This window comes from Dipodomys merriami, unplaced genomic scaffold, assembly GCF_024711535.1.
Source record: "Dipodomys merriami isolate MVZ:Mamm:240054 unplaced genomic scaffold, mDipMer1.0.p SCAF_39, whole genome shotgun sequence".
NCBI lineage: Eukaryota > Metazoa > Chordata > Mammalia > Rodentia > Heteromyidae > Dipodomys > Dipodomys merriami.
The window spans coordinates 12767045-12791623 of record NW_027205492.1 but is presented as its reverse complement, the minus strand read 5'-3'; the positions used below and the strand labels follow the sequence as shown (position 1 = coordinate 12791623).

The 24579-nt window shown below is 42.4% G+C and overlaps 1 long non-coding RNA gene across 2 annotated transcripts in view; it reads left to right on the top strand.

Moving 5' to 3' along the window:
• Positions 1-24352, top strand: part of LOC138805357 (uncharacterized) — a 37394-nt gene extending 13042 nt beyond the window's left edge. For both annotated transcript variants that reach the window (XR_011365504.1, XR_011365505.1), the window contains 3 exons: positions 160-348; positions 22790-22890; positions 23344-24352. This is a non-coding gene — a long non-coding RNA (uncharacterized lncRNA). The remainder of the gene's footprint in view (positions 1-159; positions 349-22789; positions 22891-23343) is intronic.
• Positions 24353-24579: the final 227 nt, after the last annotated feature.

Sequence of the window (24579 nt, the reverse complement as noted above, 5' to 3'; positions counted from 1 at the left end):
AGCCCCTGAAAGCCGGCCATCCCTCCCCAGTCCTCCTTGAAGCAGAGGTCAGTGGACGACCTTCCCTGTAGTCAAAGGAAGAGAGAGTGGAAAACACTGGTCAGCTCCTGTTCAGTGCTCCTGTCTCCTGAACTCTTTGAATTCTTTTCTCTACCTTAGGTCAAAGTGTTCTCAGCCCTACCATGTTGTCTTACTCATTCAGAGCAGCACTCAGAACTCTAGCTGAAGGCAAAGAGCTACTGAAGTCACTGCACACAGCCCGCACGTCCTGAGAGAATGCGCCAACGTCAGTAACTCCATCACAGTGAGAAATCTTACAAATAACACCTGGGGCCCATGTCCATACAGGTGAGCAATATCTGCTCTTCCTTCAGGGCGCAATTCTTCATCTTCCTACCATAATGAGTGTGGTCTCTCCAGGCCTTGTTGAGTTTGGCCAACCTCGGGCTGCGCTTATGGGACATCTGAGGATGGGTCTCTCCCCTTCACATTCCTTAGGAAGCAGGAGCACAGGATAGGTGTTTCAGAGGGTCCTTGGAATGTCTAGGTTTCTTCACCCCAGTTCCATCTTGTCAGCCTGGCCTGCTTGCGTTCTCAACCACAGCGCTGACCAGGTGTCAGCAGATCCTGTGTTCACCCACATTAACTCACAGGCCATAGCATCCATCTCAAATGCATTTGTGTTTCAGGGATCTGAGGCCTGCTTGTCACCAGTTACTGAGTTTCTTGTTTTGTTTTGTTTTTTAACATAGTTGCAGGAAGGCTTTGACATTTTATTTCCTTCCTTGAAGCAAGTATTTTGAGATTTGGGCACGGACACTTAAGTTTCAAAGGGAAGCATCGCTTCTGCCTTCCTCAGCCCAGCTCTTGGACCCCTGGGTTGTGCTGAGAGGAAAGGAAAGGTTTATATATAATCTACTGCTTTTCATTGAGATATAGTTTGCATATCATCAAATGCCTTTTCCAAAGCCCGTGCATGATTCCCCAGTTTTAGTGGTTGTACAACCATCACCATTGGCAACCATTTCCCCTCCCCCTCCCCTAAGTAACCTGATGGCTGTCCCTGGGGATTTGCCTATTCTGGGCATTTCCTGTATGTGAAACTGTACAGTATGTTGTGTCTGCCTTTTGTGACTGGCTCCTTTTGCCTGGCATGGTATTTTTGGGTTCTGCAGTATTGTGACAGTAGCCTTTTATTCCTTTGTATGGCTGAATAGTCTTCTCTTGTGTGCATCTATCACATTTTGTTTATCCATTCACCATTGCATAGACATTTGGGTTATAATAACCCAGATTTTAGGCATTATGAATACTATGCATATTGTTATGCACATTTGTGTGTGCACAGAGAATGTGTTGACAGCCCCATGTCCTTGCCAATATGTGCTACAACCTTTGGTTTTAGGCATGACAGTGGCTAAGTAATGCCTTTTCCATAAGCACAAACAGGAAACAGGGCTGTATCTGTATGTGATCATGTACTTGTGCACAAAATAGCTCTGGAAGAATATAGGAGCATCTAAATGCAATAGTCTCCTCTGGGGTGGGGAACTGGGTAGCTGCTGTTTGAAGCAGGAGGGAATTTTTTTTGGGGGGGTCCGGTCGTGGGGCCTGAACTCTGGGCCTGGGTGCTGCCCCTCAGCTCTTCAGCTCAAGGTTAGCGCTCTACCACTTGAGCCACAGTGCCACTTCTGGCTTTTTTTTTTTTTTTCTGCTAATGTGGTGCTGAGGAATGGAACCCAGGGCCTCATGCATGCTTGCACTGAGCCACCTTCCCAGCCCCTGCAGGAGGGAAATTTTATACCATCTGCCTATTGAATTTTTAGTACTAAACACACAAATAATTAAATTAAGTTTAGTTTTAGATACCAAGCGAACTACTGATTCATAGCAAGGGTCGGCCATTGAGGGTCTGTGGACCAAAGCTGACCTGACACCACCCCCATGAGCACAGAGTAGTTTCTACATTCTTAGATGGCTGGAAAATTTTAGAGATGAAAACTTCAGCCTGAAAGTTATATGAAATTCAAATCTCAATATCCACAAATACACTTTGATTAGAGCACAGCCTAGCTCATTTGCTCACACATGGTCTGGAGATGTTTTCTATGCTGCTTCTGTGGAGGGAAATGATTCTGGAAAGGGCTATATGTGTGACTTGCCGCTCACTTTAAACTATGACTTGGCACAATGGCACGTTCGTAGATAGGCCAGGAGCCAGTGGCTCACGGGTGTAAATCTGCCTACTTGAGGGTCTGAGAACTGGAGAATCACAGTTCAAGGCCAGTCTGGAAGGAAAAATTTGCAAGACCCCTTCTCAACCCATAACTGTGGCACAGTGGCTGTGGCCTGTCATCCTAAACTGCATAAGAAGCTAAGACTGGGAGAAAGATCCAGAAAAGTCCTCAAAACTCCATCTCCATTGAGGGGATCTGTACTCAATGGTATATCCCTGCAATCACAGCAATGGCAGGAAATCTAAACTAGGTGGGTTACAACTCAGGCTCACAACCAGGCAGGAAACAAGACCCTATCTAAAAAATAACCAGCAAAAAAGGACTGAAGTTGTATCTTAAGGGATAGGGCACCAGCCTAGCAAGTGCAAGGCCCTGTGGTCAAACAGCAACACTGTGAAAGAGAGAGAGAGAGAGAGAGAGAGAGAGAGAGAGAGAGAGAGGGAGAGAGAGAGAAAGAAAGAAAGAAGAAAGAAAGAAAGAAAGAAAGAAAGAAAGAAAGAAAGAAAGAAAGAAAGAAAGAAAGAAAGGAAAGAAAGGGAGGGAGGGAGGGAGGGAGGAAGAAAGAATTGTAGTTACAGGTATAATTCATCAGGATTTTCAGTGCCAAACATGTGACCATATTGTAACTTTTTAAAAAAAGATTCTAAGTATATATCCTTCATGTCAAAACAAGACAAAAGTGGACCTCAAATGTCATGCTTATAAGTGATAACAAATGTGAGTTGTTTTATTATCTAGTTACATGACAAAATATTGAGCTTCTTTTGCAATGATATAAAGACCATACTAAGAGAATATGACATTAACACTGAAGATCACATCATGGCAGAGTTTCTCCACAAAAATTAAAAATGGCGCAGAATCTGCTGTTAAGTTATTAATCAAGCGCATGCTCTAGCCAAGAAAGAAAACTGTTTCTACCATGGTGAGTTAATGTAATGGTATTTGATTGCAACAGTGAAATAAATGTACCCAGGGAAAATACTGGATACATTTATTTAGTATTTACTATTTAGTATTTAGTTCAGTCTACCATTACTAAGCTTCTATTGAGCAGCAGTGGCCTGAAGAGTTTATGACACTGAGAGCCATATCAACAGCTCATTAAAAACATGGCAGGAAGCCGGGCACCGGTGGCTTACACCTGTAATCCTAGCAACTCAGGAGGCTGAGATCTGAGGATTGCAGTTCAAACCCAGCCTGAGTGGGAAAGTCTGTGAGACTCTTATCTCCAATGAATCACCAGAAAACTGGAAGTGGTGCTGTGGCTCAAGTGGTAGAGCACTAGCCTTGAGCTGAAGAGCTCAGGGACAGCACCCAGGCCCAGAGTTCAAGCCCCATTACTGAAAAAACAAAAAACCAAGGTAGGAGCTCAATGCTGGTGACTCATGCCTATAATTTTAGCTATTCAAGAGGCTGAGATTTAAGGATTGCAGTTTGAAGCCAGTCCAGGCAGGAAAGTCTATGAAACCTTTCAATTACCACCAAAAATTTGGAAGTGGAGTTGTGGTACAAGAGGGAGAGCATGTCTTGAGTGAAAAAGGTCAGGGGCAGAACTTAGATCCTCGGTTTAAGCCTTAGGTCTAGGTGCCCACACACACACGCACGCACGCACGCACGCACGCACGCACGCACGCACGCGCGCGCGGCAGGTCTTAATATACAGGTGTTCAATTCAAATGTCAATGCTGAATTTGAAGTCTAACCTGAAGAATTAGTCTGAATGGAAAAACAAGAATATATTCAAAGGAGTTGAATAGCTGGGTGTGGTGGTATGTGTCTGTATTCCCAAAATTTAGATGGCTGAGACAGGAGCATTGCTTTGGCCCAGGGATTTGCCATGAGCCTAGGCAGCTTAGGATCGGAAAACAAAGAAATTAATTGAGTGTATTTGGGAGTGGAATTCACTACGACATGTTACAACTGATGGCAGAAAAAGTATGTATGGAGACAAAGTCGTCTAGCAGGAGCATAAAGCTTTCCTTGTAAGGTTAAAGCCTCTGGTAACTTGTATTCTTTATCAGAAGATATCAGTAAATATTTAGCTTTGTCAAGTGTTATTGAGCCAGTGGTGTTTAACAGAGCACCTTCCTCTTGTGGACTTAATTGTGAAACTTTCAAGATTAAGTTCTATGAATTTTTGTCAAAAATTAGAAAATAAACATTCTAGTTTGCCCCACCACATAGAAACTTAAAGGCTTATCAGGATTCTGAAGTGTTATTGAGATTTTTTGAGCTTAGGGCCAAGATTTCAGTTTTTCTGAACTAGAAGAACCTCTCTTAACCATTCCTAGGAGTAGTGAATGGCTTTTATTATGGACTGGAAAAGGTTCCTTAATGAGTCCAAGCTAATACTGGACAACAAACCAGGTCAGGCATGGTAGCTCACACCTGTAATCCCAGCATTTCGAAGGTGGAGGCAAGAGAATTAAAAGTTCCAGGTTGGCCTAGACTATGAGACCCTATCTCAAAATAAAATGGAGATAGAGAGAGAGAGAGAGAGAGAGAGTGTGTGTGTGTGTGTGTGTGTGTGTGTGTCTGTCTGTCTGTCTGTGTGTGTGTGTGTGTGTCTGTGTGTGTGTGTCTGTGTGTGGGGGGAGAAAAGGAGGGAGGAAGGGAGAGAAAGAGAAGGAAGGAAGAAAGGAAGAAAAGAAGGAAGTCAATGCTTACATGTAAAACGTACTTTTGTCTTTATTAATATTGAGCCACAAATCATATTAATCTGCTTTATACCTTTCCCATGCTGTCCTACGTTTAAAAACGATTTTGAGCTCACAATTACTTTGGAGCTCAAATTACAAGCTAAGCAGTATGATGAAAGGAATCTTTTGTTTTTTTTTTGGTCAGGCGTGGGACTTGAACTCTGGGCCTGGGCGCTGTCCCTCAGCTCTTCAGCTCAAGGCAAGGGCTCTACCACTTGAGCCACAGCACCACTTCTGGTTTTCTGGTGTTTAATGGAGATAAGAATCTCATGGACTTTTTTGCCCCAGATGGCTTTAAACACCAATCCTCAGATCTCAGTCTGATGACAGGCGTCAGCCACCTGTGTCCAGCACTTCGGAATCTTCTTAACTCTGCAGTGGGGAAACTTGCCTACAGCATTAGAGGGATGAATAGGTGTTGGAATGACATGCTTAAAGGCAAATATCAGGACAAGAACATTCAGATAATTTTGTAAATTCCTTATATGTGATGCATTTGGTCAATTCAACCCATTCCTATGAACTATGAGCCAGTATTGGCTGTGCACATTTTTATAAAAGGGCATAATTAAAGATAAAATACCAAAAAATCTCATTACAGATTGGCATATGGTTCCAATTGATTATGATAACTAACTTTGATTTCTCAAGGTATTACCTTACTCTTAAAAATTCCATTCTTTTCATTAGAAATGTACATCCAAAAATTATACTTATTATATATTATGATTATATTCAATTTTATTATGCAAAATTTTATGAGGTTTCTTTCTCTTCCTTCGTTTGTTTGTTTGTTTGTTTCCTTCCTTCCTTCCTTCCTTCTTCCTTCTTCCTTCCTTCCTTTCTTTCTTATTTTATAAATATCTACCCAGCATTTTTGTATTTGTCCAGAGTAGAAAATTTATCCTCAGAATGTTTTTGGCATTGTGGGGCTTGAACTCAGGGCCTGATCCCTGTCCCTGAGCTTTTTCACTCAAACTAGCACTCCACCTTTTTGAGCCACAGCTCTACTTCCAATTTTCTGGTGATTAATTGAAGATAAGAGTCTTAAGGACTTTCTTCCCTGGCATGGCTTCAAACCACGATCCTCGGATCTCAGCCTCCTCAGTAGGCAGGATTTCAGCATAAGCCTCCTGTGCCCAGCCAGATACTTTTTTTTTTTTAAGTTTATTTGTATGTAGTAAGGTTAATGAAAGTGAACAGTGAGGAACTCTGAAAATTCCCTACTTCAAAGCAACAAGAAAACTAGCAAAAGTGCTCAGGGACATCTGTCCTCTTCCCATCCCCTTCCCAATCCCAGGGATATGAGGTAGCTTGAAAAGCCAGTCACCAGGCCAGGAATATGGCTTAGTGGTAGAGTGCTTGCCTAGCATGCATGAAGCCCTGGGTTTGATTCCTCAGCACCACATAAACAGAAAAAGCCACAAGTACACTATGGCTCAAGTGGTAGAGTGCAAGCCTTAAGCAAAAGATGCTCAGGGACAGTGACCAGGCACTGAGTTCAAGCCCCAGGACTGGCAAAAAAAAAAAAAGAGAGAGAAAGAAAGAAAGAAAGAAAAAAGAAAGAAAGAAAAAGGAAAAACCAGTCACCAGTGGTCAAAGTAAAAGCTGACACCTAGAGATTATAAGCCAGGGCAGAAGGACCAGTGCTTCTTCAACACCTGCTCTCAGAGACTTAGCATATGACCTATTTCATGGCTCCCTGGAAAAACCCATTTGTAAGACTGTCTGCTTGTCCTGACTGGGAACCATTTTCCAGAATCAAAAGCCTTTACTTGAGCAAAGGAACTGGGTTATGGTTTGGGCAAACATGATGCTAACCAAATACGTGAAAGGAAAACTTGATAGCCATGGTGGCTCTGGGGATCAGCGGCGAGGGGCTGTGTTCCTGCTCAGTGTGAGCTGAGTAGGCTGTGCCCTTTCAGGAGGGGTCACGCATGAAGGAAGAGAAGGCGAAGGCTGAGTTGTCACCTGCCTGCTCACTTCACATATGAAGAAGAGCTACTGACTACCTCAATTTCAGGAAACGTTATTTTAATAATCAACTGACCAATGAGTGAACAGAGTAGAGACTTCAGTAGCCTAAAACATGGCAAGAAATGAGGATTTGACAGAATTCATTCAAAAAAATTTATTCAGACAAACAATACAGCAGTAACAGAGATCAGCAATACTGATGAACCACAGAGAAAGAAAAAAAAATCTGAGTTCAGGAATTGCCACATTATTTTAAGTGGCTAATTTTCATAAAAGAATTACACAGGAAAACAAAACAAACTAAAAAACCATTATGGCCCCTCTACGGAAAAAAAGAGTAGTAAAGAGAAACTCCCTGAGGATACCCATAAACAGTCCTAACAGTACCCACCAAGCTTTATTTTATTTTATTTTGTAGACAGTACCAAACTGGTACAAAAGTAAGCACAAGGCACTCAGCATACTGAAATCATAAATTCATGAAGCTGGAGTCCCACTGTTGGGTTTTTAAAACTTCCTGCAAAGCTGTGGATACAAGCATGGCATATAGCTGAGATGCAGAGAACTCTAGAGCAACTTGGGTCTTCAGGAGCAGTTGGTTTTTGACAATGTGATTAAAACAATCTTTTCAAAAACTGGTGGTCATGATAATACCTGCCCCCTGAAAATAACAAAGTTGGCTCTTAGCCTTACGTGAGATTTAAGAATTAATCCCAAATTGATCAAAGACCTCAATTAAATAACTAATGCTTTAGAATACAGTGTAGAGACAAGTGGTTGTGACTGTTTATTAGGAAATATACACAATGCACACTCAAAGAAACTGAGTAACAACTCTGAAAAATTAAAAATTCTAGTGCTTCAAAAAACAGCGGAACTGTGTCACATCACTGGGAGAAATGTGTGTGAATCATCGTATGTGACAAGGATCCACCACGTGGAACATGTAAATCGCTCTGACAACTCAACAATGGACAGACAAGTGACCCAGTTTAACAGTGGACTTGGGGCCAGGTGCTGCTGGCTCATACCTTGTAATCCTAGCTATGCAGGGGGCTGAGATCTGAGGATGAAGGTTTGGAGCTAGCCTGGGGATAGAAAGTCTGCAAGACTCTTATCCTTAATTAAAATGACAGAAGTGCAACTGTGACTCAAGTGACAGAGCATGAACCTTAAGCAAAAAAAAGCTCAGGAACAGCACCCAGGCCCTGCGTTCAAGCCCTAGGACTGGCACCAAGTAGACTTGGAGGAAGATGGCAGATTAATGGCTTTCCTGTGTCTCTATGAGTCTGGAAGAAAACAAGTGGCTGTCTAAGGGTAGCTCCGGGGTGACAGGCAGCGGTGGAGAGCACTCAGGCACAATTCAGAAACGAAATTATAAGACAACAACGGGCCCTAGCCAAATGGCAGGGAAAGGAGAGCATCCACCCCATAATGGGCTGCAAGCAAATGAGGAAACCCCAGAGAGCACCACAGACACACGCCAGCCCTCTGAAGGGACTAGAGCTTGCACACGGGGCCCTAAGCAGAGACTGGAGAAGGGGCCTGGCGAATGCCTGCCAGCCACTGGTAGGAAGCACCCTGGTAACTCTCTAACAAGAAAGAATTCTTGGCTGGGGAAAACAGAAGACTGCATTTCTGTATCTCCTAAACTCAAAGGCCCCAGCTTCTCCACTGGCCAAGAAAAAAAACCAGCACAAGAATCACACCACTGCCGGGCACCCGTGGCTCACACCTGTAATCCTAGCTACTCAGGAGGCTGAGATCTGAGGATTGCAGTTCAAAGCCAGTCTGGTCAGGAAAGACTGTGAGACTCCTATCTCTAATAAACCACCAGAAAATCGGAAGTGGCGCTGTAGTTCAGGTGGTAGAGAGCTCACCCTGAGCTGAAGAGCTGAGGGACAGCACTCAGGCCCAGAGTTCAAGCCCCACAACTGACAAAAAAAAAAAAAAAGAATCACACCACTGATGGTGTGAGCTGTATGCAGATTCACTCATGGACACAGGTCTACGTGTATGAGAAATGGGAGCCACCAGCCATGCTGCAGAGGGAAATGGAGGCCCAAACCAGAAGAGCTCCACAGCAAATCCCCTTGGTGGAGGTAGAGAAGAAGGGAAAAGGAAAGGAAAGGAAAGAATGAGAAGAAAGTAACATAGGCTTGGACGGGGGGCCAGACGGAGGGGAAAGGGCTGACTGAGGCAGTGATGGACATGCAGGAGGACACCCGTAGGGGAGGCACATGACGGTGTTTGCCTCTGTGCCTCTGATCATATGACCGATATTCTAGATGCAAATAAACCTGCAGTTTATTGGAAACAAACAGACATCTTGGATGTGGAAAACTCAACAAAGCAACCAAAAAACAAATGGTAAACATCACTGTAGACTTGGTGAGGCAGAAACAAGAATGTCAGCGATGGAAGTCAAGGCTGGGGAGGCACAGCCTTCAGCAGAAAGAGAAAACACACAAGCCTGAGCTCAGCGTCTAGGAATTCCAGAACCTGACCAAGAGAAGAACTTGAGACATCTATGGACAGAAGATACAAAGGAGTGAAATTGTAGCAGAAATTAGCCACATCTAGTGAAAGATACAAACATAGGAGGCATTCAGAACCCAGATAGACAGGACCACAAAGAACTCTTCCATCTTCCATTGTAGTTACAAGGCAAAGAATATTGAAAGCTCCAGGAGAGAAATGGTAACTTACTAAGGCAAAGTCATCAAAATTATATCAGACATTTCAGGAAAAACCCTAAAAGAAAAGAAAGTATATAATGATAGATCTCAAAACTTAAGAATAACAGACTGCCAGCCAGATGATTATATCCAGTAAATGTATTCTATTAAGTAAGTATAGCTCATGCCTATAATTCTAGCCACTCAGGAGGCTGAGATCTGAGGACCATGGTTCAGAGACAGCCCAGGCAGAAAAGTCTGTGAGACTCTTATCTCTGATTAACCAGCAAAATGCTGGAAGTGGAGTTGTGGATCAAGTGGTTGAGCACCAGAGTTGAATGAAAAAGCGAAAGGATAGTGTTCAGGCCCTGAGTCCAAGTCCCAGTAATGGCACAAAAAACCAATAACAATTAACAAGATTTAAACAAAACATGATTACTAAGCTAGCATTGCAGAAGATAGGCAAAGAACTTCTTACGTACTGATAGAAAGGCAGTAAAACAAATGAGGACTCAGAAAGAGTAAAATTCACAAGAAAATTCAATGAACAGATGTTAATTAAGAGAGAATGGGGGCGCTGGGAAGATGGCTCAGTGGTAGAGTGCTTACCTTGCATACATGAGGCCCTAGGTTCGATTCCTCAGCACTACATAAGCAAAAAAAGCCAGAAATAGTGCTATGGCTCAAGTGGTAGAGTGCTAGCCTTGATGTGAAGAGCTGAGGGACAGGGCCCAACCCCAGAGTTCAGGCCCCATGACTGACAAAATAGAGGGGGGGGGGCTGGTTGCCAATGACTTATACCTGTAATCTTAGCTAGTCAGGAAGCTGAGATCAGAGGATCACAGTTCAAACCAGCCTGAGTTCAAGCCCCATGACTAATGAGAGAAAGAGAGAGAGAGAGAGGAGAGAGAGAGAGAGAGAGAGAGAGAGAGAGAGAGAGAGAGAGAGAGAGAGAGAGAGAGAGAGAGAAAGAGGGAAGGAGAGAGGGAGGAAGAGAACAGAACCTGTTCAGTTCAATAAACTAGCAAATTCCTAAAATGAATAAAAGAGAAAGAAAAAGAATAAATAGTATTCAAATCCTGGGGCAAAACAAAAGCAAACAAATTCTGAAAACCACAAAAATAGAAGAATCAGCAAATAATAGAGACCTGCACACCCATGTTTATAGCAGTATAGCTGCCCCATGGAATCCATCAGAGTGCCCATCAATGAATCAAACTAATATCAATGAAAAGTTAAATCCATCAAAAATCAATGAATATAGAACATGTGGCATGTATACAGAAGGGAGTATTATTCAGCCATGAAGAGAACGAACCTCTGTCATTGCAAGAAAGTTGATACAGGTGATCACGTTAGTGAAATAAGCCAGACTGAGAAAGGCAAATACCACATCTTCTCTCATATGCAGAATCTAGACCTAACGAAGCCCCCAAACAATGTAGACATAAGGACAAGAATGTAAAAGAGGATGGCATTGGGGGGCAAGCAGGTGGGAGGGGAGAAGGAGAGAAGAGCTGGGTAAATATGATCAGAGTATATTACATGTAGCTATGAAAATAGAATTATGAAACATTAAAAACTATTCTGCAGAGCCGGGCGCTGGTGGCTCATGCCTATAATCCTAGCTACTCAGGAGGCTGAGATCTGAGGATCGAGGTTCAAAGCCAGCCCAGGCAAGGAAAGTCCGTGAGACTCTTATCTCCAATAAACTACTAGAAAACTGGAAGTGGCACTGCTCAAGTGGTAGCGCACTCGCCTTGAGCTGGAGAGCTGAGGAACAGCACCCAAGCCCAGAGTTCAAGCCTCACGACTGACAAAAAAAAAACTATTCTGTAAAGGATAGAGACATGGCTCAGCAGTAACACACCAGTCCAGTGAGCACGAGGCTCTGAATTCAACCTCAGTGCCACACACCACAAAAAAAAAGAAAAAAAGAAAACTTGTCTAAAGAGAGGATGAGAGGGAATAAGAGAAACAGAGAAGGTAAATATACTCAAAGTGCATCACATGCATTGTAGACACATCCCAATAAACAATGCAATATTAAGTGGATGGATGGATGGGTGAATAAATGAATGAGGGAATAAATAAAGGAACTCTTGCCCATTAGTTACAGGAATATTGTTAGTGTAATCATTATGGAAAACAGAATGGAAGTTTCTGAAGATGAGTTTTAATACACATGCTGTGATATCCAGCAACCCCACCTTTGGGCTTTCCTGCAGGGGAAATGAGGGCAGACATGCTCTTCCCCCAGGAAATGGAGTCAGCCTGGGTGTCTACCTGCTGAAGAACGGATATACACAATGGAGTACTACTGTGTGCCACAACAGTGTGATACTGGACACAGGAACAGTGTGGAGGACACTATTTTAAGCTTTATCTTTTTTTTTTAAATTAAGGTCTGAGGGCAGGAATTGAACTCAGTGCCTGACCCTTTTGCTCACTGGCTAGAGCTCCACCAACGGAGCCAAGCTTCCAACCCCTATGTTCACTGCTGAGGTGCCCACAGGCGAAGTCCAGAGATGCTTGACCTCACAGAAGTAGAGAGGAGAACAGGGGCCAGCAGAAGCTGGGAGGAGAGGTGGACAGGGAGAGATGGATGGGCAAAGGTTTCCAAGGGTAGGAAGTCAGTTCTGGGCAGCAGAATCTCCACAGGTGATGGGAATTCCTCTCCGTTTCAAAGAATGGAGGCACTGTGCTATCAGAAGTAGACAGAGATGTGCATGCCCTCATCTGAATACGCAGACATAGAAATGTTTCCAAACATGGCAGCTTATCCCAGAACATGGGTAGGTGTGTGTCAACTACAAAAATATAAATAAGAGCAGAAAGGAAAAGAAATATCATAATATACTATCTGACACAGCTACATAGTATCAACAAAGTCACAAATATTTACACAGTGAAAATTCGCATAAAGGCACATTGTAAGAGAACTGTGTTAAGGAAGGAGAGGAGGTGGTGGCCAGGGAAGGACAACAAAAAAGGTTCCCAGGGGAAATTGTTTTCAATCAATGGATAAAGATGACATGTTTATCATGTAAAACGTTTTATTTTGAGGTATATGCCAGATCAAATAACAGCTCCATTACCTATTATACTTGTTTTCAGAGTGTGAATATTTAAAATTATTCTCTTAGCAATTTCAAAGATGCAGTACATTGGTACTGTGATTACCATATTGTATAACAAATATCCAGAACTTGTTCCTTCCTCTTGCTTAGCTGAGATTTTTTTTTTTTTTACCGTTTAGCCCCTACCCCAAGCCCCTGTCTGAGTTTCTCTGCACTCAAGTTTAGATTCCATCCATAAGTGAGATTATGAAGTACTTGTCTTTCTGTAACTTTATTTCATGTATCATAATACCCTCCAGTTCTATTCATACTGTTCCAGTGTCAAGATCTCTAGTACCCCATCCTGTATATGTGCCACATTTTCAGCTGATGGACACTGAGGTTGATCCCATTACTTGGGTATTATGGATCATCAAGGGAATGTAATTGTAACTTCAGTGTACTAATATTATTCTCTGTGTGTGTGTGTGTGTGTGTGTGTGTGTGTGTGTGTGTGTGTAACCATCCAGTGATAAGATTGCTGAATAATACAGTAGGTCTATTTTAAAATTTTTTGAGGAGCTTCCATAATACTGTTTCTCAGAATGGCTGTAGTAATTCACATTCCTACCAACAATATGTAAAAGGAATTTCCTTTGCTCCAGATCCTCAACCTATACTTCTATCTCTCATCTTTCTGGTGATTGTCTTGCAGAGCTGAGATGTTATCTTATGGTTTTTCCCTGTTTTTTTTTGTGTTGTGTCAAGTTGTTGGGTTTTGTTTTTTTTTTGGTGGGGGGGGGGAGGGCAGTCCCTGGGATTGAACTCAAGTGACAGTTAGTCCATTTTCTGTTTTTGCTGGTTATATGGAGATTAAGTCTCACATACTTTCCTGCCTGGGCTGGCTTTGAACTGTGGTCCTCTGATCGATCTTAGTCCCTGAGTAGTAGGATTACAGTAGGTATGTTTTCCTTTGAGAAGTCCTGTTAAGATGCATTGCCTGTTTCTATACTGGGTCATTCGGAGCTCTCACTACTGACTTGTGGGAGTTGTTACACATTCTTACTCTTCAGCCCTTAGCAGATATAAAGTTTGGAATACTCATGTTGCAGACTGTATCTTCATCCTTTTCTTTTTTTTTTTTTTTTGCTTTGCAGAAGCTTATTATTTAATAAAATCTCATTTATCTATTTTTGCTTTTACTGCTTGTGTTTTTAAGGTCACATTAAAAAAAAAAAACTATTACCCAGACTAATGCTATAGGGTTTTCCCATTAGTTCCTCTATTGTTTTTATAGTTTTTACAGTTTCTGGTTTTGGTTTTTGTTGCCATGGTCTTGGGCTTGAACTCAGGACCTGGGTGCTGTCCCTGGGCTATTGCTCTACAACTTGAGCCACACCTCTACTTTTGGAAATTTTGGGTGGTTGGTTAGAGAAAGAGTCTCTCAGACTTTTCTGACTGAGTTGGCTTCAGACTGTAGTCCTTAGATCCAAACTGAGATTATAGGAATGAGCTACCAGTACCTGGCCAGATTGTGGTCTTTTATGTACTTGGATTTAATTTCTTTTGTTGTTCATGAGGTAAGACAAAGGCCTAATCTCACTTTTCATGTAGATATCTAGTTTTCTATGTTCCTTTTATTAAAAATAGGGGTTCTGTTTCATTCATCATGTAGACAGCCAATTTTTCAAGCATCATGTATCAGACATTGTCCTTTCTCCTACTGTGTGGGTTTTTGTCATCTTTCCCAAAAATCAATTAAATCATCATTGCATGATTTTTTTTCTGGGCTCTAGATTTTATTCCCTTGGTCTGTGTAAAAATCTGCTTTAATTTCAGTCCTGTGCTGTTTGACTTCTCTAACTTTGTAGTGAATTTTTAAGTCAGGTGATATGATGTGGCTGGCTCTGTTCTTTTTGCTCAAGATTGCTTTGACTATTGGGGGTCTTTTATGGTACTCTGAGAATTTAGGAGGATTTTTATCAATTTCTGTGAAGTATAACACTAGAATTTTGATAGAGATTATATTGCATCAACAAGTCACTTGGGAACTATGGATATTTTAACAATATATTAATTCTTCTAAACTATGGGGCATAGGATATCTCTTTCATCAATGCTTTATAGTTTTCTACATGTAGATCTTTCATCTCTTTGGTTATGTATTTTTTTTTTTTTTTTTTTGTCGGTCGTGGGGCTTGAACTCTGGGCCTGGGCGTTGTCCCTTAGCTCTTCAGCTCAAGGCGAGCGCTCTACCACTTGAGCTACAGCACCACTTCTGGTTTTCTGGTGGTTTTATTGGAGATAGGAGTCTTACGGTCTCTCCTGCCCGGGCTGGCTTTGAACCGCGATCCTCAGATCTCAGCCTCCTGAGTAGCTAGGATTACAGGCGTGAGCCACCAGCGCCCGGAGGTTATGTATATTTCTATATTTATTTCTTTGGTAACCACTGTAATTGAGGCTGTTTTTGTTGATTTCATTTTCCAGTAGTTTGTTGCTAGTATGCAACACTACTGGCTTTTTTTTTTTTTTTTTGTCGGTTGTGGAGCTTGAACTCTGGGCCTGGGTGCTGTCCCTGTGCTCTTCAGCTCAAGACGAGCACTCTACCACTTGAGCCACAGCACCACTTCTGGTTTTCTGGTGGTTTATTGGAGATAGGAGTCTCAAGGACTTCCATGCCTGGGCTGGCTTTGAACCGTGATCCTCAGATCTCAGCCTCCTGAATAGCTAGGATTACAGGCATGAACCACCAGCGCCCAGCTACACTACTGGCTTTTGAATGTGGGTTTGTAGGCCCTACAACCTCTCCTGACCTGCATCAGTTCGAATAATTGTTTGATAAGAGTTCTGACAGTTCATCATTTATAACATTATGTAGTTTTCAAACCAGGACAATTCAACTTCTTCCTCTCCAATTTGGATGCCTTTGAGCTCTATTTCTTGTCTATTTGCTCTGGCTGGCACCTCTCATACTATGTTGGATTAAAGTAGAATGAGTACACATAGAGGATATATCAACATTTTATCATCGAATGTGACATTAATCCTGGCTACCCAACATAGGGACTTTATTGTGTTCAGAGATATTGTTTCTATACCTAGTTTGTCCTGAAGGGACCTTGAATTTTGTCTATAGTGCTGTTTCTGCATTCATTTAGATGATCATATCTTTTGTGTCTTTTATTTCATTGATATGATAGATCATATTTACTAATATTTATATGCAAATCATTCTTGAATCCAAATGATTAGCCCTCTACTTGATCATGCTGTTAATCTTTGCAATCTGTTGTTGAATTGTTTGTTTGTATTTTGGAGGTCTATTTTTTTTTTTTTTATTGGTAATGGGTCTTGAACTCTGGGCCTGGGCGCTGTCCCTCAGCTCTTCAGCTCAAGGCAAGCACTCTACCACTTGAGGCACAGCACCACTTGTGATTTTCTGGTGGTTTGCTGGAGATAAGAGTCTCAAGGACTTTCCTTGTCCAGGTTGGCTTTCAACCTCAATCCTTAGATCTCAGCCTCCTGAGTAGATAGGATTACAGGCATGAGACAGAGTGCCCGGTTTGGAGGATTTTTTTACATCTAAGTTTATTTGAGTTGTTGGCACATAACTTTCTTTTCTTGCAGTGTTTTTGCTTGGCTTTGGTATCAGAGTAATATAGGCCTTGTAAGAAGAATTTAGAGATATATGCCTTCCTTCTTTACTATTTTGGAAGAGCTTAAAAATTGGTTATTAATTTTTCTTTAAATGTTGTATAGAACTCACCCATGACATCAACAGGGAACTTTTCATTGCTATATTAACCACTTTTTTTTTTTTTTTTGCCAGTCCTGGGGCCTGGGCACTGTCCCTAAGCTTCTTTTGCTCAAGGCTAGCATTTTACCACTTGAACCACAGTGCCACTTGCAACTTTTTCTGTGTACGTGGTGCTGAGGAATCAAACCCAGGGCTTCATGTATGCGAGGCAAGCACTCTACCACTAAGCCACATTCCTAGCCTATTTTAACCTCTTAATGGGGTATTTTTCTTTTTGGATTTTCTGTTTTTCATAACCAAACTGGGTAGCTTGATGATGATGGTGGTGGTAATATAGTTGTAGAAAAGGATTACAATTCCATAAGTCAGATTATAAGTATAATACTTCTTGGTCAATGTCACCACTTTCTTTGTCCCCCTCAATTTCCCCTCCCATCCCTGCCCTCAAGTTAGAATTCATTCTTTACAGAACATACATTGAATACAGTGATGCTCACTCCTCCTCCCTCCATCCCTGTGCTCCCCATTTACCCACCCTCCAAAACATGTTCAGCTGGTAGCTTTCATGTTCCTAGAAATTTTTCCATGTCTTCTAGGTTATTCAATTTGTTCACATATTTGTGTTTACAGTCAGCTCTTGGGTTCTTTCCCTCCCTCCCTCCCTCCCTCCCTCCTTCCCTTCCTCCCCTCCCCCTTCCTCCCCCCCCCCTCTCTGTCTCTCTTTCCTTTTTTGGTGGGGAATAGGTGGATACTAGAGATTGAACTCAGGGCCTCATGCTAGTTAGGCATATTCTCTACTAGATCCCTTGTATTTCTGTATCAGTTGGAATATCTTCTCTTTTATTTACCTACTCAAATCTTTTTGCTTAGTTGTCTTAAAAGTTGATTTTTACTTCTCCTATTCTTTTTTAAAATTTTTAAATAAAAATTCACTCCCTAATAATATAGATTAAAAAATATTTCTCTGTTACATGTCTTTCTGCTCTGATCTTTACTATTCTTTCCCTCCTATTATCTTTGGTCTTATTCCTTCTTTTTCCCACTTGAGATGTAGCATTAGGTCATTTTATGTCTTTCTTTTTAATGGGCAATTACAGTTATAAAATTCATTCTTTCATTGTTTTTCTTCATTTCTTAGAACTGCTGTATCCCACAAGTTTTGCTATGTTGTACATTTTCATTTGTCTCAAAATATTTTTAAATTTCTTCTTTGGCTCATTGATTGTTTAGGGCAGGCTGTTTAATTTCCACATATTTGTCAATTTTCTAAAATGCCTTCTTTTATTGACTTTTGCTTTTATGCCATTATGGCTGGAACACATATTTGATATGACTGCAAATCTTCTTAAACTTGTTCAGCATTATTTGGTGGCCTAGTGTGATTTATCTGAAGAAAGTTATGAGTGATTGAGAAGTATGTGTTTTGGGGTCATGTTGGATGGGGTGTTCTGTGTCTGTCTGTTATGTGGGACACTAAATATCAATATGAATAAACACTCATAGACTGGAGCACATCAAGAATAATGGCATGACATTAAAGAGACTGAAATTAGTAATGATACCAAGCACACTAATAGAAACTAAATGGATCACAGTTGAAGGGTGCTCAAGGATCAATATATTATATTGAATCTGAGGAAATAGAGGAGAAACAAGCAATCATCTTTGTTTTCCTACATCAAATGTAGATATTAAGACTCTTTTTTTTGGGGGGGGGGTCTGGTCGTGGGGTCTGAGCGCTGTCCCTCAGCTCTTCAGCTCAAGGTTAGCGCTCTACCACTTGAGCCACAGTGCCACTTCCAGCTTTTTTCTTTTTGCTTATGTGGTACTGAGGAATCGAACCCAGGGCCTCAGGCATGCAAGGCAAGTGCTCTACCACTGAGCCACCTTCCCAGCCCCCAAATGTAGATTTTAATAGCCAACTAGTGGATGAGAGAGGCCTTCTTAAGGCCACAGAAAAGGAATGGAACATCTGATTGGACTGTTTTTCAGTGGTCACATGAAGAATGGATGAAGGTTGATGAGTGTGAATGACTGCTCACAACACACATGGGATGGGAAGCACCTGGCATTGCTGGCACAGTCATCTGGTCAGCAAAAGCCAACTTATTCCTGATGAGAATTCTAGGTTCACTGGCCAGTTGTCACCAAAGGACAGACAAAGATGTTAAGCTATATCTCAGGAATTTAATCAGCAAATATAGCCTGAGACAATAACTCCCTGGGCCCTTTACCAACTTCTGTTGAAGTAGGGGATTGCTTTCATTTGTCCCAGCTTCAGTAACGATATGCCACAGGCCAGGTGGGTTATGAACAACACAAAGGCCCAGGTCAGGTACAAGGGGAAGGTGAGGGTCACCGATTCAGATAGAACCTGCCCCGTGCCCCTCATGAGGTGGGGGTGGCAGGGCACTCCAGGGACTTTCCTAAGGCTGTGAATCTCATTCATCCTCATGCCCTAATCACCTTGAAGAAACCCCTTGACATTGGAAGTGAGGACTTCCACGAAGGAGGTTGTGGGTGGGGTAGAGACATAAACTCTCAAATCCTAACTGGGTTCTTTGAATTGCAAACTTCAACTGGGGAATCCAGAAACTCTCCTTGCATGTAACTGAAACCAGCCTTCCCAGTCCAAGAGTCTACATATGCCTCCTGAAGCTCCCTCCCATTCAACTTCCATTCAGCCATGCCTAGGTCTTAAAAGGCAGTCTGGTGTTCTGTGGTATGACCTATCACACTTTATTTAACCAATGTTCAATGAATATTTGCCTACTTTGAAATATTTCAGTATTTTATATGATTCTGTGAAAGTTCTTGCAAATATGGTCAGTAATACAGAATTCCAGAAAGGGAAATAGGGATTCAAGGTTTAGCCTACTCTCCCAACACCCGCCCATGTCGATTTTTCTGTTTTCTCAAGTGCAGGAAAGTCCCCCTCATGTCAAAGACCCCCTCCGTTTTCTATCTGTCTTAGATCCAGTGCACCATTATTCTTTGATTACCCATGTGGTGAATCTTTTCTTGAATGCCTGCAAGTGTGCATCACACCTATACCCGGGCAGCCATCAGCAGCCACCTGCTGCTAGCAGCTCCTAGTCACCAACATCATGTCAGTCACCTGCCCCCAGACATGTCCTCTCTCTGCAGGCCAATGAAGCTTTCTCACTCTCTCTCTCTGTACACACCATGTTGGAACTTTGTATCCTCCCCTCAGATCTCTGACTTCACATTTCCTCTCTCTTCAGGAAGCTGTGATGAGAGCCTCCTCTTTCTTCCATGCCCTGCAAAGATGTCTGGAATTTTCTTATCTCTCCTCAATCCTCTAACTCCATCTCCCACCTCACTCATTACCTACCGAGGAAGGAAACTAGAGACCATAACACAAGTGCTAACGATCCAGCCTGGATGGCATCCCACAGCTTTTCCTTCCTTCATGCTGTGCCAGAGGAGAAATCCCCCTCGCAGCTGGGCTTAGAGCCCCTCCACTGGTCAGAACAGCGTGGATGGCAGCTTCATCTTCCGTCTGTGGTCCATCTCCGTTCCCTTCAACACTGAAACACATTCGAATTGTTCCAATCTTAAAAAAGCAAAACAAATGCAAAGACAACCTTCATACCACGGTGCTACCGGTCATTTTCCACTCCAAAATTCTCTCCTTCACCAACTCCTTAGAAGACCTGTCCTCTCTTCTTGCTGAGGCTGAATAGCAAACACATCGCCCCCAGCAGGGTGACACTGGCTTCCTTGGGTTAGGAATGGGGCAGGCAGACCCCTTCTCCATGCTGGAGCTTCATGGGTTACCTCCGAAGCTGGGCAGGCTTCACCCAAGGTTTCTGGGATCACAGGAATGATGGTGGGTAACTCCTGGCATCTGAGGCCTCCCTTTCTGTCCCATGGATTTCTTCATGGGCTACTATGTTCTTTCTTCACGGCATGGTAGCTGGATTTCCAAGGAGAGAGCCCTACAGAGAGAAAGAATGAGAGGTGTCCAAACCACAGGGAGGCAGAGCAGAATGGTGGTCACCAGGGCAGGGTGGAGAGAGGGACGGACCTTTCTTGTTTCCTGAGTACAGGGTTTCAATTGTTCAGGACCAAAGTTTTGGAGATCAGGAGCACAGCGGTATGAATGTCGTTCTAATAATTGAGATGGTAATTTTTTTTATATGTCTTTGCATGGTTGTGAGACAGGAGCAGAACAAGGGGAAAGGAAGATGATGGGAAAGAGGAAAAGGGGAAAGCAAAGGAAGAGGAGTATCAGGGCAGCAGTACTGCCATGGGCCAGCCTTGTAAGTCAGGTAGCCCCAAATCCCCCATTCTGTGTGAATCAGAAAAGCCAAGGGGTGAACAGTTCAGGGAAGAAACACAGCTTCTCTTTGGGGAGAGAAGGTTCTGGAGAGCCTGAGCCTCCGTGCACACTGCTGTGACATCTGCATCTTCTGCTTTTATTTTCATAATCCCCACAGTCTCCCTTTTTTAAACCTACTCTTGTTAAAATCACCAACGATTTCTTTGTATGTAAATCAACTTGTTTTCTTCTTTTTGATGTATGTGTTGTAGAGTAGAGCGTAAACACATTCAAAGTAGATAACAGAGGAGTGAAGGCCCATCGCTCACCTTCGAGAACTCGGAATGTTTGTGTGTCTGTTCTGCTCGTCCTTCTGCCCCCACAGAGTGACCTGTGTTCAAAACCTCGCCATCCTTCCTGCCCATGTAATTGTAACCCCTCTGTACAGTATGTTCACAAATAAAAAAAAACAAAAAAACAAAAAACCTCGCCATCCTGGCTGCCCTGGCACGGCTCTCATTCTCCATGAAGACGTGGAGGTTCCAGGCTCTCGGGGCCTAGATCTGGCCTTCTTCTCAGTCCTTAGCGTCGGGTGACTCCTGGGATAGAGACCCGTGGCCTTCTAGCCTGGCTTCTTGCTGGGCAGCCACTGCGGAAACGCCGGCCATGTTTCCTAGCCGTCTTTGCCACTGAGAGTCAATGTTGTGGCCTATGGGAGGCGAGAGGAAGTCACGTGGGCCAGCTCTGGGCGGTGCCTTGAGGAGGGGGCGTGGCCGCTCCGTGCCCACCCGCCCTTCCTGGATGGAATGCTGCCAGCCTGGTGAGCTAGGTTGGAGGTGTAGACCAGAGAGATGTTTCCATGGCGCTGCTGGGGCCTGGCCGCGGGGAGGCAGGCCCGGAGTCAGGCGGCCATGCGTGCTAGACATCCGTCGGAAGGACAAAGGAGGTAACCACTGTGCTCACTTAGTTTATCCCAACAGCCCAAACTTCCATTTCAGCTTGGCTTATCAATTCTCCCACCTTCTTAATTTATCTGAAAGCAGAGTTCTTCAACCCATGCTATGCCATGGTTTAATTAGCAGTGCTTTTTATATTCTTCATGGTGTATAAGATAACAGAGCTGCTTCTGATCAATGGCATGTTAGATAAAATGGAATAATCTCACAGCTCCACACGCTTCTCCTCTGCTAGCAGGTCCCCAGAGCCCCAGACCTCCTCACCCGGTTGCCTGATTGGCATTTCTTCTATTCTGGGTTTTTTTTTTTTTTTTTTTTGCTTTCATTTTAATTAGACTGATTTCTGAGTAGTTACATTATAAACAAATTTGTGTGTGTGTGTGTGTGTGTGTGTGTGTGTGTGTGTGTGTGTGTGTGTGTGTGTGGTAACATGATGTTTAAACCAGGTTAAACGTACCTGTTCAAAGATTTTTCATTTCCTTTGTGAAACCTTTCAATATTCTTTCTTCTAGCTCTTTTTGGAATGTTCAGCTCATCATTGCTGTCTATAGCCTGCTGAGCAATGGCGTGACAGAACTCTTGCTGCTCCCTAACTAACCCAGCATCACAGTCATTGTCTCTTCAGCCCTCCTCTCCATCTGGCATGGCTGTTGGTGGCGTCCACCACCTCCCCTTGCCTAGCAGAAGAGAGAGGGACCAGCAACACTTCCAGGGCAGAGAAGGCCTGGGTCGTTTTAAGAGTTGGACTCCATCCTCTCCTGTGAAATGGTGCTGCGCCTCATGTCCCAGCCTTTACCAAGAGAGGGGTTCTCAAGTACAAAGTAATGCCATGCCATGTTGTATAAACTATGCATCATTTCAGCTGCCACATGCAGCTTTTATGAACTAACCCATATGTATTTATCACACATGAGCTACACTATAGAAATAAGAACATGGAGTAGTATAAATTATGGCATTATAATGTATAACATAGAATATATTGCAAAATGCTGAAATGTATAAGATAAATTTAATGGATAGTTTACCTTTTATAAAATTTAAAATTATAAATATTTTATAAAGATATGTTTTAAACCCATATGAAAATTAAAATACATAAAATATTTAATGGTTGTTTATTGTTTTGCTGCTCTAGGGTTTGAGCTCAGGACCTTGAACTTTTTTCATCCTGTTGTCTCAGTTTCTTGAAATCTTGGACTACTTTCTTCTATCCAACTGAACTCTTCTTCAGGAGATGTAAGTTTCTTTTTTATTATATAATTTTTTAAATATCCTTAAGTAGTTGCACAACTAGATTTCAGTTCAACATGCCAGTTTTTTTTGTTTGTTTTTTGTTTTTTGGGGTTTTTTTTTGTTTTTGTTTTTTGTCGGTTGTGGGCCTGAACTCTGGGCCTGGGCGCTGACCCTCAGCTCTTCAGCTCAAGGCTAGTGTTCTACCACTTGAGCCACAGCGCCACTTCTGGCTTTTTCTGCTTATGTGGTGCTGAAGAATCGAACCCAGGGCCTCAAGCATGCAAGGCAAGCACTCTACCACTGAGCCACCTTCCCAGCCCCCAACATGCCAGTTTCTAAGTACAACATATCAATGATACCTTTTCCATCCTTCTCCCTCCATCTCTTCCAATCCCACCATCCTTTCAAGCTACCTAGTTTCATCCAACTGAAATCTTTTTTTTTTTTTTTTTAAAGTTTAGGGTTTTTCTCCTAAGGTCTGAAGCCGGATAAGAATGTCCACCTTCACTACTTCCACTCAACTTACAACCAGGAGCCCCAGCCTGAGCAGCTGGCAAAGGAAATGCATAAAAATCGTCCACCTAGGGAAGGAGGAGGCTGAACTCCCTCTGCAGATAACATAATGTTCCATAAGAGAACCCGTCAGGACTCCTCCCAAGACCTGTTAGAGCTAATCAACAACTTCAAGCTTCAGGACACAAAAATCAACGTGCAAAATCCCATGTTATTTCTACAAATGAATAATGAGGTCTCTGAAAAAGAGAGCAAGAAAACAACCTCATTCACAGCAGCTCCATACAAATAAAATAACTAGAAATAAATATGCACAGGAGGTGAAAGATCTCTGTACTCACAGATACAATCCAGTGATTAAAGGTTGGTAAAATTAATAATGTTAAAATAGCCATCACACTTAAAGTGATATCCAGATGCATTGCAATCCTTATGAAAAGAACCCTGACCTTCAGTACAGAACTAGAAGAGGCAATCCTGTCATTCATAGGAATCACGGAAGACGTTAAATACTCTATGAAATCTTGAGATGGAAGAGCAAAGCTGGGGGTATCTGATTTCACTGAATTAAAGTAAACCAAAACAGCACAGTCCCTGCAGAAGAGCAGACACTTTGGTTCATAGCACCAAGTAGGGGGGCCAGACACAAATGCACATGTGTACCTACAGCTAACTCATTTGACAAAGCTCCCAGCAATACAAAATGGGGAAACAGGCTAGAAACCTGATACTCACGTGTGCACAAGACTGGGCTCCTGCTTCTCAGACTGGCAAGATCAGCTCAAAACCAGGAGACTCCACAGGGGAAGTGTGACACAACATTGGACAAGGACGTTTTTTCTTTGGATAAGAGCTCAAAGGCAAAAAATAAGGAAATGGAACTATATGAAACTAAAAACTTTACATCGCAATTAAAATAAGCCAATGCAATATAATGTAGTACAGCATAACATGAATCCTATTAATAGAATAATATACCTCCTCATATGTGTAATTATAAAAGAAAATAATACAAATATGGAAATATAATGTTAGTAAGCTATGACCTATAGATAATTCTATAACTATAATGAAGTATGTGATGCAATATACAGTAATATTAACTATACATAATTCAACATGGAACACACCACATAAGTAATTACAGTAGAAGCTCTTAAAGTAAACATAGCAATGCAT